General features: G+C 45.1%; 1 long non-coding RNA gene across 1 annotated transcript; it reads right to left on the bottom strand.

Annotated features, from left to right (window-relative positions):
- Positions 1–7,960: 7,960 nt before the first annotated feature.
- Positions 7,961–14,673, bottom strand: LOC130679903 (uncharacterized). The gene is made up of 3 exons (XR_008992904.1): positions 11,895–14,673; positions 9,993–11,805; positions 7,961–9,532 (listed from the first exon to the last, which is right to left on the bottom strand). It is a non-coding gene; the product is annotated as an uncharacterized LOC130679903 (long non-coding RNA).

The raw sequence follows: 14,673 nt of genomic DNA, 5'->3' as shown, positions 1-14,673 counted from the left end.
AGTGACAACAGATAAAATAGAAAAGGTAAAACCAAAAGGTCATTGCTGGGCTCAAAAAAACAAAAGAAATGTCTTTGTGAACCAGAAACAAAACAGAAATGCAAGCAGTGAGCTGGGCTACAGCTGCAGCCAGAGGGCCTGGGACGCGGAGCAGCTCATGGCAGCTGGAGATTGGGCCTGTGTACCATGCTGGGGCGAAAGTGTCCACTCGAGGTGGAGACCAAAGCCAGCATCGACACTGCATGCCAGGAGCTGGGGCAGACCAGCCATCCCCGCCTTCCCCAGCCTCTCCCTGTCTTAGCACTGAAAATTCTGAGTCCAGGAAACCCCTGAGTTCTGGGCAAACACCCAATCTCCCTGGTCCCAAAGGAGGTTGAATAAAACTACTGCCTCGGGCTGGAGGTGCAGAGAGCAGTGTACCCAGGACAGCAAAGGGACAGAAGAGAAGCACCAGGGCCCCAGATGAACTGAGACACCAGCTGGCTCAGATACTAGGTCGGCTGTATCCCTAATATTCTAATATTTCTGAAGCCTTTTCAAAGTCTTCTTCTGAACTAAGGCAGGGGATGAGCACAAGGGCAGATGGAATATGCACCACACTGGAGAGGGGGTAAGAAAGGATGACAGAAAAGTATCCCACTCAAAGTGATTGTGCAAATCAAAATTCCAAAATATTTATAGAGAGAAGCTAATGCTAAAAATACAGATGGGCCATGATGGAGTAACTGGCACCAGACCAGCTGTCCTGTGTAAAAAATTATAAAAATAGGCAAAATATATGAAATGACCACTTCATAATTTGAATAGTAGGCATCATGGGACCGTGATCCTTGGAGAAAAAAAACCAGTGAGCTGAGTGCCACCACGCCCCCGCTTTCTGCCTGGAGACTTTCTCCAGAGCCAACGGTATTGCTGAGTTTACAAAAGATCAGAGCTCAGGAAGACGGGCGCAGTCTGAGCTGCAGAGTCCCGGAGAGAAGGACGTGCCGAGACCCTTGCAGAAATCTGCATGAGGGTCATCTGGGGTGTTGTTTGATGATCAAGACTTACATAAGGTAAAACAGCTACTGGGACAGGAACAAGGCTCAGAGAAAGAACCTGGAGACGCGAGCTGCCCTTTGACAGGGCTAGGAAGTGGCTGAGTTCCAGTAGTGGACCTCTTGTAGTGAGCATGTGGGTGCTGGAGACAATCTGCTGTGGCGTTTCCTCGTGCCTGTGATGACTTTGTCCCAGACAGTCTTTCCGAGAACATTTGTACAGCCAACAGCCTTTGCAAAGTACAGGGTGACCCTCCAGGACACTGGGCAGATTGGGCTCCTGGCCTGGAAAACAGAATGGCTCCTTCCAGGGCAAAGTTTGGACAGATTTGCTAGCAGCTATTCATAAGATGGGAGGGCTCCTCAGCTGTTATACAGACCCACCATGTATTGGACCCACTCCACTGGCATTCCCCAGTGAGGTTTGGGGAGAACTATGAAGCTCATGATGATTGCTGTGCTGTGAGGAATAAAGTCCTTTATCTCTGACCCAGGAGTCTCATGTCCCTGACAGCTTCTAGGCAACTGTTGCTGGCGTGCAAGTAGGGTAAAATCTCAGGCACCAAATGGTCCCCAACTTGACAGCAGGCATTTAATACAGACTTCAGAAAGCCATTTACAAACTAAGTGTATGGCTAAAATGGCCCTACAGTACAGAATTCTTTAGGACAGAGTTGGGAAATGTGGCCCGTAGGCCAAATCCAACCCACAGCCTGGTTTTGTATGGCTTTTGAATGAAGAATATTTTTACATTTGTAAAGGAGTATTAAAAAATAACTAAAAAAAGAATACACAAAAGAGACTGTACAGAGCCTGCTGAGCCTAAAATACTTACTGTCTGGCCCCTTAAAGAAAAACTGTCTACTTCTGCTTTGGAACCATTGTAACAAAGCTTTAAAACAAGCCTTGAAAGTCTCAAGCTGATCTGCAAGTAAATTAACTGCCTGCTGGAACAAAATATGCTTGAGAGGAAGACACGAAAGCCTAGAACCGCAAGAGCGTGGTAGTCACAATGTCCAGCACCAGCACAAGTGATTAGACATGGAAAGAAACAAGGAGCTGGGTTTCTTGATCTGGGTAAAACCAGCCAATAGAAACAGAGTCAGAATTGACAGAGACGGTGGGATTAATAGAAGAGGGCTTTTTAAAAGCTCTTATAAATATGCTCAAGGATATAATAATGAAAAACATGAAATAATTTGTGAACAAGTAAGGAATCTGAGCAGTGGAAAGAATTTTTAAAAGTGGTGCAAATGATCAGAAGAGCCCTAAAGCTGAGGAGCCTCCACTGGGGGAGGGGGCCTAGCTCTTCATCCGGCCCCGTGGCCCGCACTGTGTTCGGCTGAGAAGCCCCCTTTGAAGTGGATGCCTGGCACTCAAAGCCTAGGCCTGGTACTCGCGTTACAAACACAACCAAAGACAGAACAGTGTCAGGGCTCACACTACGCCAGGTCGTTTTCCACTTTCACTCTCAGAAAGACAGATTCATTCTGTCAGGAAATACAGAGCATTTACAATGCTCCAGAAATAGGCCAGTAATATGGGAGATAAGTAGAAAGCGGAAGAAAAAGCCAGCCACTCAGATTTTACTTGGGGTAGGTGGCTGGGGCCAGACGGGCTGTAAACCATAATTAACAAGTGAAAATGTATAGTACTTCACCTCATGGAGATGGAGTGAAAGTAGAGCAGGGGTCGGGTGGGGCTGTGATTTTAGAGAGTGGCTGGGAGTGGCCTTGTCGGACGGTGGTATCTGAGGAAAGACCCTGAAAGGAGAGGAGCCGGCGGGCGCAGGAGTGTGCCTGGGTGCTGGAGGAGGACGGGGGAGTCGGTGGAGGTGCAGAAGAGCCCGCAAGAGGCAGGAGGTCACGTCAGGCAGGGCGCAGGGGAGACCCAACAGGGCTTGGAAAGCCTTTGTAGGGACTTCAGGCGACGCGACCTTGCGTTTTCACAGGAGCACTCTGGCTGTTGCGATGAGCTCGGCTGGGGGAAGGCAGGGCTTCTGCAAAGTGGTGGTGGGCTCTGCAGCCGGGGAGCTCCGCAGAGAGGGCAGCGGCGATGCGGGCGGGAGGAGGGAAGGGGTGCACGGAGCCCCACCACACACGTGCAGAGCACGGCACAGCTCCCTGTGGGGACAGCGAGCAGGGCACGGGTGGCGCCTGTGGTGGGGTCACTGGGGTCTGTGCAAGTGCTTCTCTGGTCACCTAGAACAAGGACGAGAGGGTGGCGGCTTGAGGAAGAGGTGTGAGACATGGACTGGAGAGGAAGAGAAGGAGACGTCCGGGCTGGCCGTGGGCGGGTGTGGATAAAGTGGAGGTTCCTGCGGCCAGGACTCTCCCCTGGCCCTGGTCGGCTGGCTCACTGCACACGTGCAGGCAACACGTTGTTACTGACTCTCTGTAAAGAGCTCCGCCCAGGGCTCTGGGCTGCATGGCTGCAGGAGAACAGAGGCTGGAGTGGTGGCAGCACCAAGGACAGAGACTGAGACGGCTGCAGGGGCAGAGAGGCCCAGAGGCAGAGGCCGGCGTGCTGCATGCAGACTCGCCCTGAGTGGACGGGATGCTAGTGATGGACCCACCACCGTGGGAATAAAGTTGGGTATTGTGGGGAAGTCGGGGTTCCTACGGCCAGGATCCTCACTGAACTTAAACCACCTGATGATGTAACTGGGCTGTTGCTAGGCTACCCCTTCCACACCTTTAGGCAATAAGCTATTACTAGGCTATGTAGCGATCTCGGCCCAGTGCTCTGAGCGGAGGCAGAGACTCTAGTGCCTGACCTACCGCCGGGAGAACAAGCCGGGTAATAAACCCCTTCGCCCCAAGAACGTTCTACTGTCATTTTCTTTGGTCACATTGAATCCACAGCGAACTTGTCCAGGGCTGAAACCCATTGGCAAGACAGTGGTCTTTTCAACCTAAGATACATTTCTAACAGTTATCGAACTCGAAACATGTGCTCCTGAATCTAAGTGCAGAAACAAAGCGTCATTTGGAAGGCAAGTGATTCTGAGAGTCTGTCTGTCTGTATTATGTATATTCTTCTCCAGAGAAAGGGAGAGAAAATTCTGCCCCCTAGCAAGGGCAGATGTGCCTTAGAAACGGAGCTGAGCGTGAGTGGCCTGCTGGAAGGTCTGTAGCTCTCCTGTTTTTGCAGAAACTAGATTGTGTTTCTCTATAGTGAATTCCTTCTTTGTTCTAAGACTACCTTCAAAAGGGAATCAGTGCATTTTAAAAGTAGATGCACTTATTATTACATGTACTTCCCATTTACCCTAAAATTACAGCTGAAGTAAAAACTTAATTAAGGAGAAATAAATATCATGGAGGGAAAAATATTTATTTAAAAAGTTGGAATATTAGAAAATTTTCAAAAAGACCGTGAAGCTTTCTAATGACCACCTGACATGGAAAGCTTAGAAAAAAGTAAGTGGTTGTTTTTTCATAGCCTGTAGATGCCACCTATTAAAATCACCTCAAATAAATAAGGGTGTAAGTTGTGTCAAGAATATACTACACTATAAATCTATAAAATCTCTGATGAGGTGGCAAGGAAACTAATTATCATTTTGTATTATTTCTGTTGATGCAAATCAAGAAAATAAGCAATGTTGGTGTTTTATGGGACGTGAGCAGTGTGTTGTCTCCAAAAGCATCTTATTCTCCTAAACTCTGTATTTGAGGGATAAAAAAATCATACCTAAAATACAACCTTATTGGACTACACATACATTTTTCCAGAACCTAAACCTTTTCTTAAGTCTCATCACCCCAAATCCCGCTATTTCAAGACCTTTGTGCAGGCGTCTGGAGATGGGAACGCAGTCCCCAGCACACTGATCCGAAGAACAACCGACACATTTTTAACAATGAGACAGTGGGCTTTCCTTCTGGGTGTGGGGGCCGGGGGGAGGGCAGGTTATTATTTAAGAAAATTAGCCACTTCCTATAAACACTGCTCATGTTTGAGAAAGACGTATTTTTAAAAATTGTTAGAAATCTTCAAAGCCAACCAAAGATTCAGTACACTCCACTTTTTGGTACGAATGAAGCAAAATTAAACTAACTCATTGGTTCCTAGCAAACATTCAAGGTTCTAAGAAGCTGTTCCAATTAATCTTAGAGACAGAGGAAAGTAGTTAAAATTCTTAGAATTGTTTATCCTGCTTAGCTTAAGTGTTAGTTTTGAAAGATGGTAGGCAGTTTTTACGCTTAGCAAGGCCCATCCAGCCATTCTCAGGTAGGTTTGACTTTTTCAGATGAGCAATTAAAGAAATACTGGTTGAAAATGAGTAATACAAATGTTCATATTATGGCCAAACCATGATTACCATAAGGCCTCTGGGTCTGTGCATTTACACCAGGATTGTTGGCCTCTGAAGCTATTTCTGTTCAGGTCAGGAATGCATGCCAACCAACCCGGACCCCTCTACTACTGCATTATCAATGGATGAAGGCTTATGGAGTGGGGGAAGATTTCAACTAAAAAAATACCACATTATAAATGGATGAAATTTTATTGGGGGCTGTGGGGAAAATGGAAGTAACTATGGCCAGAATCCTCACCTGACCCTAAACTACTTGATGATGTAACTGGCCTCCTGCTAGGCTACTGCTTCTACACCTGTAGGCAATGAGCTATTACTGACTGAGTCACTATATAAAGAGCCCCACCCAGTGCTCTGGGCAGAGGCAGTGGCAGAGATGCACCAGGGACCTGCAGACTTCTGGGTGCAGATGGGATTCTAGTGCTCGACCTACAGCTGGGAGAGTAAAGCCGGGTATGAAGTCTTTTACCCCAAGGGCTTTCCATTGTCATTTCTCAGCCTCATAGTGAACTTGCCTGGGGCTGAAACCCTCAGGCAAGATGGGCCCAGATTTCAACTAAAAACACTACATTATAAATGGCTGAAATATTATGGGGGGTAGCCCAGATTTCAACTAAAAAAAAATTTCAGAGGGCTATTTGTATTTTCAGCCCATAGCCCACACTACCTCTTAAAGTAACAAGAATTTTCATAATTCACTGAAATGACTTTTTATTTACCCTAAGTTTATATTTTCATTCCCTCACAGGAAGGAAAAGTAACTCAAGAACAAATTTCAGTCATAATACCTCTGTATAAGATATTTCTGATAAGTAAGTTTAAAAAAGTAATCACTAACATGAGCCTTTTTATTCTTGCTTTTACTCATCTCAGTGATTCTTGCCCCTCACTTGCACGTACTATTGAAGGTTGACTGTGCGACTGCTACACTCCAGGTTTCATTCTACTACCATCAACCGTGTTCAAGCTTTCAAAGCTTCTCAGGTCTACGGTTGTTCACTTTCTGATAATCGTGGGTCTGTTTTGTGTGAGAGAGGTGAGGGGACAGCATGTCCTACATTATGTAAAAAAAACAGTTAATCCTAAGGCCTATATGATCATTAATATCAAACAGAAGCCTTAAAATCTGGGGAAACTTGGAGCCCAAATAAGCCCTCTGTGAAGAGCTTGTCTGATTCTTCCTCAGGAAAATGGAGTCTGTGCTGGCCTCAGCGCGGGCTTGCGAGCGCCCCGTGAGTGTGCCTCCTGGGGTCCTGGGAGGACCATGGCCATCTGTCTATCTTGCCCTCTCCAGGGTTAGGCACCTCACCATCCTGACCTACCAGGTAAGTCCCTGTTCAGTACTGACAGGCATTAGGTACTAAATACAGGTTTGTCAAATTGATAATAATTCCATAGGACAAGGGGTTTCAGTCTGATGACCTTAAAATTTCTTTCCTGATATAAAATTCTGTGATTTCTACGGGTCTCAACCTCTACCTATAGATTCTAAGAACTCTTAGGAATATTATATGAACACACAAAAGTTGCCTTTTGGTCATTAACGGGGTGTTAATTCTTTTCCTGAATCATGTGGGTGGCTTAAGACCCAGTGTGAAGTAAAATCCTGTTAACAGTTACTCTAGATCAGTGCTGTCCAGTAAAAATACAGAACAAGCCAGAAATACAAACCACAAATGTTTAAAAATATTCTGGTGGCCACATTAAAACAGTAAAAACAAGTGAAATTAATTTTAACAATATATTTTATTTAACACCATGTGTCCAGAAATATTTCATCATGTAATTAATACAATTAAGATATTTTAGATTTTTTTCTTGTGATATGTCCTCAAAATCCAGTTTTCACTTGTACATCTCAGTTTAGACTAGTCCCATTTCAAGTATTTAGCAGCTCTGTGTGGCCACTAGGGGCTCCTCTGTGGACGGTGTAGTTTTAGGGCCTTGTTGCTCCGGGCTCATGGACCCTGGGTGGGAGCAGGGTGGGGATGGGGAGTGGGGGCAGAGGAGGGGGGCATTGCCCGTCGTGGAGCTCGTTGGACATGCAAATCCTTGTGATCAGAATCTAGCTCAAAAGCACTACAGGTAAGGGGTGTGGACATTAAGTTTGAGAAGCATTATTTTAGAGGGTGCATCCATATTCTTTTTCATGTGAAACTTTGTTTTGAATATTTTTATAAGTTACACATTTCTTGTATACAATTTTTAATGAGTCAATATACTTCCTGTGCTTCCCTCCATTTAAAAAAATAACTTTTTTTTCTAGTTACAAAAGCACAACTTGTTTACACAGAAAAATTAGAAACTACAAATAAAAAAAAAGAAAATTCACTTCTCATTCCAAGTGATTTTTTAGTTGTCTCTAGTTATCTCTAGATATATGGGATATTTGGGGTATTTATCCTTCCAGTCTCTAAAATGTGGTTTACGTCTTAATTCCATAATACATAAATTCTTATAAATAACTCAAACAGTAACATGTAAGTTCCCCGAATGCAGTGCCTGCCCAATCCATTCAGCAGGTGAAGGGCATTTGGATTGTTTCCGGTTTGGGGCAATTATCAGTAAAGTTGCTATAAACACTGACTTTCAGTTTTTGGGGTAAATGCGGGGGAGTGGGATTGCTGTTAGAAAACTTTTCAGGACTTGAATGTAAGGCTGTATAGTCATCTATTCGTTCAGTCAACAAATACTGCTAGCATAGTGCTGGGCAGTAAGAATGCAGACAAGATAGTGTTGGTCAGTGTTGGTCCAGTCCTAATAGAATGTTTTTAATCAAATTCCTATTAATGGACATTTATTTGCAATTCCTCTATCAAAAACAATGAATTTAAAAATTTCAACTCCATTACTACTAATCATCGGGTATCTGCCCAAAAATTCCTAGGAGTTTTCAAGGAAAAAAACAAGCAACTAGGCAGTAGTCCTGGGCAGGAGAGGCACCTACCCCGGCACTGGCTGGGGGCCGCTGGGGGAGGGCAGGTCAGCCCCAGGCAGTCGCTGCAGGTTCATTATAGGTCGGTGGGAACCTAGGGTCCCCCTCCCCGCCCCCAGGCCAGCGATGTTCACACTTCGGAGCACGTCAGGATCACAAGGGGGGCTTGTTGGAGCTCATTCCAGGACCACACCTCTGATTTAGTGTGTCTGGGATGGGGCCCCAAATCGGCATTTTTAACAAGTTCTAAAATTGCTAAAGCTGATACTTTGAGAACTGTCCTAAGCGATTCGGGGAATTTCTGAGCCTGCTAACTTGAATTTGGACTCTTCCTCATCAGCGGTTAGGAGTTCAGAGATCTAGCAAAAGCTGTCTCTGAAGTCCTCGGAGAAGGAACTTCTGTGCACCTGGAGGCTCCTTAGCATCACCTGACAACCGCCGCTCCTTGGGTGTTGGCTCCGTTCCTCTCGAGCCGTGGTCTTCACGGGCTCTTTCCAGTGTCGCCGGTTGGCAGGGAACCTGTCCTCTGCAGGCAGGGAGGGCCTTCACGTGGGACGGGTTCTTGCGGAGAAGTGGCTTCCTATCGAGCTCGATTCCTCGTCTGGGTCAGAGGTGACTGGGCGTCTAGCTGCAGGAGCCTTGTGGAGGCTGCAGAGCGTCACCCGAGACTTGAGAAGGGCGGGGAAGGGACAGCTAACCCTGCGCTGGGGCGTGTTGAGGACGTGAGCCAGCTCTGGGAGCTGCAGGGCCCCATCCCACAGGTGGAGGCGCCCAGCTCTCAGAGCTGCAGGTGAGCAGGAAGCCAACTGCAGAGAAGGCCTCTGCAGGTTTCTCCCTTCAGCCAGTCTAGTAGGCAGCTTCGCGCCAGGGAACTGGGCTCATTTCCCTCCCTGCAGGGTGGAACGCCCTTTGCCCATTCACTAGCTCCATCACTGGTGTTCTCAGGAAACCTCGTCTAGAAAATGAAGACAGTATCGCCGCCCTTCCGGGCCACTGTAAGAATGAATATGGTAACATATATGAAGTACTTAACGCACAGTAGGCTCCTCTGTACCTACTGGGATCGTGGGTCGGTAGTGAAGCACAGTACATCAAGCTGGGGGACCTTCGGTGCACTCACTCATCACAAAGTACATGTGGTTCTTTTGTCATAGGGTGCTGGCATTCCTCCCCCTGGACAGCGAGGGCAGCTGGCTTTGGAGCCTGCTGTCAAGTCACCCCTTGCACACACATTCTCTGAAGGGAACGTAAGATTGGAGCCTATGTTACTGACAGGGTGACAGCCACACGCACAATCATTTGAAGATTCTATAGGACCCTGGGTAACTACTGTTCCTAGATGGGACTGTGAGAGCTACGAGGAATCAGGCTGGCTCATTTCAATCATTCACTCACTGATCATCCTGGGAGGTTAAGTGACCCCCTCGGGGCCGAGAATGGAGCTCCGTCTCTGAGCTGGCCTGGTTCTCAGCTATTCCCAATTCTGAATCTAGCCTCTGTTGCATCATTCATAAAGAACCTGCGGTACATCCCTTATTTCAGACATATTACGTGTACAGAAAGAGATGGAGCAGTTGACTAGCACAGTTCTGTGGCTCCAAGTTCTTGCTTAGAGAAGGATTTGGGGAGAGGAGGAATTTCAGGTCAGTTTGGAGGGGTGAGTACAGGTTGACAACAACGAACACTTGGGACCCACCTCTGCTCTCACTGGCCATTCCTCGGCTCTCTGAAAGGTCGATGCAACTGACGGGTTCACTTGAAACACTATTCCAGCAACCTGGTTTCAGCTTATTGGTGATCTAGTATTTATGTTTATGTTCCAATTTCATGCCCTAGTAGTCAGGGGTTGCTTTGTCATTCTGGGCATATCTCAGCCATGAAGATAATGTTCCCCCTATGTCACAAATGTGCTCAAAGAAAATAATCAGAATCTACTTCTAAAAGTCTATGAAATGTAAACTTAAGATATGACAGAGTATTTGTTTTATAAAGGAGCTTTCCTTTTTCCTTAATTTTTTTAAATAAAAAGGCCTTTTAAAGAAAAACACAAAAACAAACTCCACAAGCAGAGGGAAATGATAAATAGCTCAGAATGGTATGTACAGAGTACATCCCCTTACTGTCTTCTCTGAGCTCCTGCTAGTTTCACTGGGAAAATTAAGGACCCACATGGCCCTGCATCTCTGTCATAGGAGAGCCGGACGATCCACTCGCCTGTCCCTGAAATTCAGAAGAAGATGGGTGGTGGCTGTTACCTGGTTTTCCAATTGCAAAGGAGGGATTTTCTCATTGACATGGTGTTAAAAGTGGTACATGGGTTTCCCTTAACTGTGGACTGTAATAAGTTACTGATGATTGGCCTCAAAAGCTAACAGTCATGTTAAGAGTATTTCTATTAGAAACACAATTGTAGGTCCAAAAATTGGCAGACCACCACAGATTTGAGATACAGTCTGTCAGAGGTTGGGAAATGGTTAGATATTTTTAAAAATTTGATCTCCACAAATTCTTTTAAGTGTACATTAAGCCATGAGCATTTTTTGAGTTCCTGAACATCTGTTGCATTAATAGCACTAACATAACACTTAAAGTTCAAATATAACATGGGGGTTCATCATACTATGTGCTCTACTTTTGTACATGTTTAAAATTTTTCATAATAAAAAGGGTTTAAAAAAACACTTCAAACATAAATTTTCAGAATCCACAAAGGATCAGCCTAGGCAACACTGGAAGGTACTATAAGAACCCCTAATATTAGGTAAAAACTTGAATTGCATTCATAAATAACATAGACAGCAAAAAATGTTGGAAACATTTGAAATAATGGACCTATTTTGAAACCTTCAAAATCTACATCACTGTTGTTCATAATTGAGAATGTCCTTCAAATGCCTTTCAAAAGTATGACATTTAAAAAACACCCATTGCAATTAACGTAAAAAGTGAAAATAACACTCATCTTTTAAAGCCTCTCTTTTTAGTACATTTTTCTCTTTAAGACGACGTGCCTTAATAAAAGTCTGGTTTCCCAAGGTAAAATTTTATTAAATGCAGAGTTAAAACATTTACTTTTCAGATGTCTACAGTCAGCTAGTAAATTTTCTGTAGCATCCTTTCACATCTTTTATAAACAAAGTATTTAAAAAACCTACAATGGCATGATATAAAAGAGAGCAGTAATTACAGCAGACAAAATAATAAATGAAATATGATATGCCTTCTGCTCCGCACCTCTGAGTCTTAGAGTGATCGTTACAACAGACGCCCTTAGAGAACAAAGGACACGAGTGAGGGTGGGGGAGGCGCCGGGGATGTTTCCTGTCATCTGCTGCTGTGTGGTCTTCTGCCGCGCTATTCTTTAAACAAAAAGGTCTCCACAAGGGCAAGGCCCACGTTGAATGTCCCCGTACCCTCCTGACTAGAGAGCGATGTGTTTGTGTGGTATGCGATCACACCAGGCAAGGCTGTGAACATGCGTGACTTACTCGGTGATCCCATTCTGCTTCCTTTTAAAGAGAAAGAATGCATTTAAGTCAATTGTGTATGAGACTTTAGTAATTTTAGAAGGCTCCATTCAAACAAAGAATAACATTACCTGATTTTGAAACATTAAGAGCATAGCTATTTCCTTGGTCTTCATTTTCTATCCAGACAACATCGATTAATACTTTCATTTATTTTGTAAGAGAAAAATATAAGACATGAGAAATTACTTTAAAATAGTTTTAATTTTTCTCTGTATAAACAGAACATCCTCATAAAATATTCACTTTCCAAAAATGTCTATGGACAACTGTGTAAGATGGAAGAAATGACTAAAGCAACATGACAGCCCCCACCAGCAGCCAGGTCAGGGCGCAGACCCCGTGAGAGCAGGCCGCTCTGTTCCCCGAGCCTCCGTCCCCTGGAGGGCTCTGGGCCTCTCGCTGGGTGGCAGAGCCCAGAGGGACTGCTCAGGCTGGGACAATCCCAAAGCACGGCCACCTAGGGGGAAGTGAGGAGACAAATATGACTTGAGCATGATAATTATTTTCTTGTAATAATAGTAAAGAAAACAACCTTAAATAGTAAAGGTGTGAGTCCCAACTTCAACAGGTAGCTAATTGTGTATTTACCAAACATAGCATTTGTTAGGTATGGCAGAAAAGACAGTGAATACTTGCTATTTGTCTTTGAAATAAAATTCTCTAAAGCACATTTACTGATTATAGATACAGGTAAGTTGTATTTAAAATAACAAGACACAGTAAACAGTGGAGAGCTTTGTGTATCAGACACTCTGTTCTCGGTACTTCATATGGTTCATCTGACTTGATTCTCCCAGTAACCCTGTGAGCACCATCATTACCCCTATTTTACAGATGAAGAGCTAAGGCGCAGGCGAGGTAGATCGTCAGGTCACGTAACTAGAATGCAGAACCAGACGCTCTGTCTCCAGAGCTCTTCGCTTCCAATTTAGCCCCAGTTCTGTAATGTGAAGTTGGATTTTCAACCCCATTATCACAAGAACTATTCTTCCAAATACCAGATTCTGTCTTCTCTGCAAATGGTTCACCTTCTTGTTTTACCTGCTTCTTTGTATAATCTGAACCCCTAAGTCATTTCAGTTTTTCCCAGTCTTCTGCCCAGAGGGCAAACCAAAGTGGTCACCTGCACTGGCACCCTGCTGTTGCCACTGCCTCCGCAGGGAGGCATCACCACTGGTGTGGCCCAGGGAGTCAGGCTGCCAGTTGTCAAGCGTTAACCGCTGCTGAGCAACGGTTCCGTTGACACTGTGCAGCGTCCACAGCAGCTGCTCTGTGAACGTCTCCCGGGATCAAATCCCCAAGTGCACCCATCTGTCCCTCTGTATTCTCTTATCATGATTTAGTCAAAGTTCATCCAAAATAGGGCTGCCACATAAAATACAGTATGCCCAGTAAAATGTGAACTTCAGATAACCAAGAATCGCATTTAGTAAAAGTATGTTCCCCTATATTGCATTATGGGAAGATTTAAATAGTATTTAAAATAGTAATAAACAGCGAACTTTGTATTTTATTGTACTAATTATCAGTTTTATTGTTTCTTCTCTCTTCGATTCTTCTGGAAGTGTATTAATTCCCCCAACAGCGACTGTCACATATTCGACTCTCACATCTTTATCTCCACGCCGCCAGTTCCCCTTCCGAGCCCTCCCCCGGTCGGCCCTCAGACTGTCACATGCAGTGACTCACCCAGGGGCTCCCTTGCACCCGGTCTGCGAAGGCCCTACCCTTGGCTTTCAGAGTCTGCGAGCCTGGGGTGGGTCTGAGTCCACATACAGTGTCCACTAGGGTTTCTATGTTCTAAGCCCTAGCAACCAGTTTGGGCTAACTAAAGCAAAAACAAGGACTGGTCAAGGGGCTCACAGAATCAGTGTGAAGGCTGGTCAAGCATCCTCCAATTAAGAGAGGAATCGGACACGAGATGATTTGACAGTAGGACCATTATCTCTAAGTCTGAAGAAGTAAATGGTGTTTCTTGTGTTTTGAGTACCTCTGTTCAAGTTTCAATTCCAAACGAGTCCCTGAACCATCCCCTAGCTGTACTAGGCCAGTGATAGGAAGGTTGTGGTGGAAACAGCCCCCAAGGACAGCATCTTTCCTGCTTAGTTCTGGCCCTCGTAACTAAGGGGGTCACGCTGCCTGTTGTTAAGTGTTAACTACTACAGCAAGCTCTCAACTGGTTTCTTGTCCTGCTAACCTCCCCATCACTCTCTAGATTATCTTCAGTTATCTCTTTAAAACATGGCATTTTCTTCTTTGCCTTGTCTGGAGTAGTGTTCCTGTCTTTTTTTCAATGATAAATTGCTTTTTTTCATGTCTAAGTGGCTGGGATGCTTTCCTTAGCAGACTCATAAACAGAAGAGTAGTTTTAGAAGGCAGGGAATAAATCCCCTTGATAAATGAGGGCCTAATTCCTTAGTAACTGCGCAAGTCAGAAGCGATCACAAGATTTTGCAAAGGCTCCTCCACAGGCCTGTAGAGACCAGCGTCTCACCAGACTGAAAACTCCCTCTCAACAGGGGCCGGGTCCTCACTGCACCAGCAGCGCCCTGCTTGCAATAGGCGCATAAGGAAATGAATTGGGTCCTCGCCTCCAGGCCCTCCCTGCTTTGGATGACTCGGTCTTCTGATTTGCTGGTTTTCGGTCTCTGCCTATCTCCTCCCTGCCAAATCATTCCTGCACACCCATCAATCAAGCCGATTGTCATTTCCTGCTCAAAACCTGACTCCCCAGGAATGCTTGCGAACTCTAAATCTTCAGAATTCAAAGTCTTCCATAGTCTGGTTTCACCCAGTTTTTCTAGGCTTTCTTCTACTTCTTACTAAAATTGTTACCCAACGTAGGTA

The sequence above is a fragment of the Manis pentadactyla genome, chromosome 12 (assembly GCF_030020395.1).
Source record: "Manis pentadactyla isolate mManPen7 chromosome 12, mManPen7.hap1, whole genome shotgun sequence".
NCBI lineage: Eukaryota > Metazoa > Chordata > Mammalia > Pholidota > Manidae > Manis > Manis pentadactyla.
The sequence above is the reverse complement of the archived record's forward strand: the minus strand, read 5'-3'. Positions and strand labels throughout refer to the sequence as shown.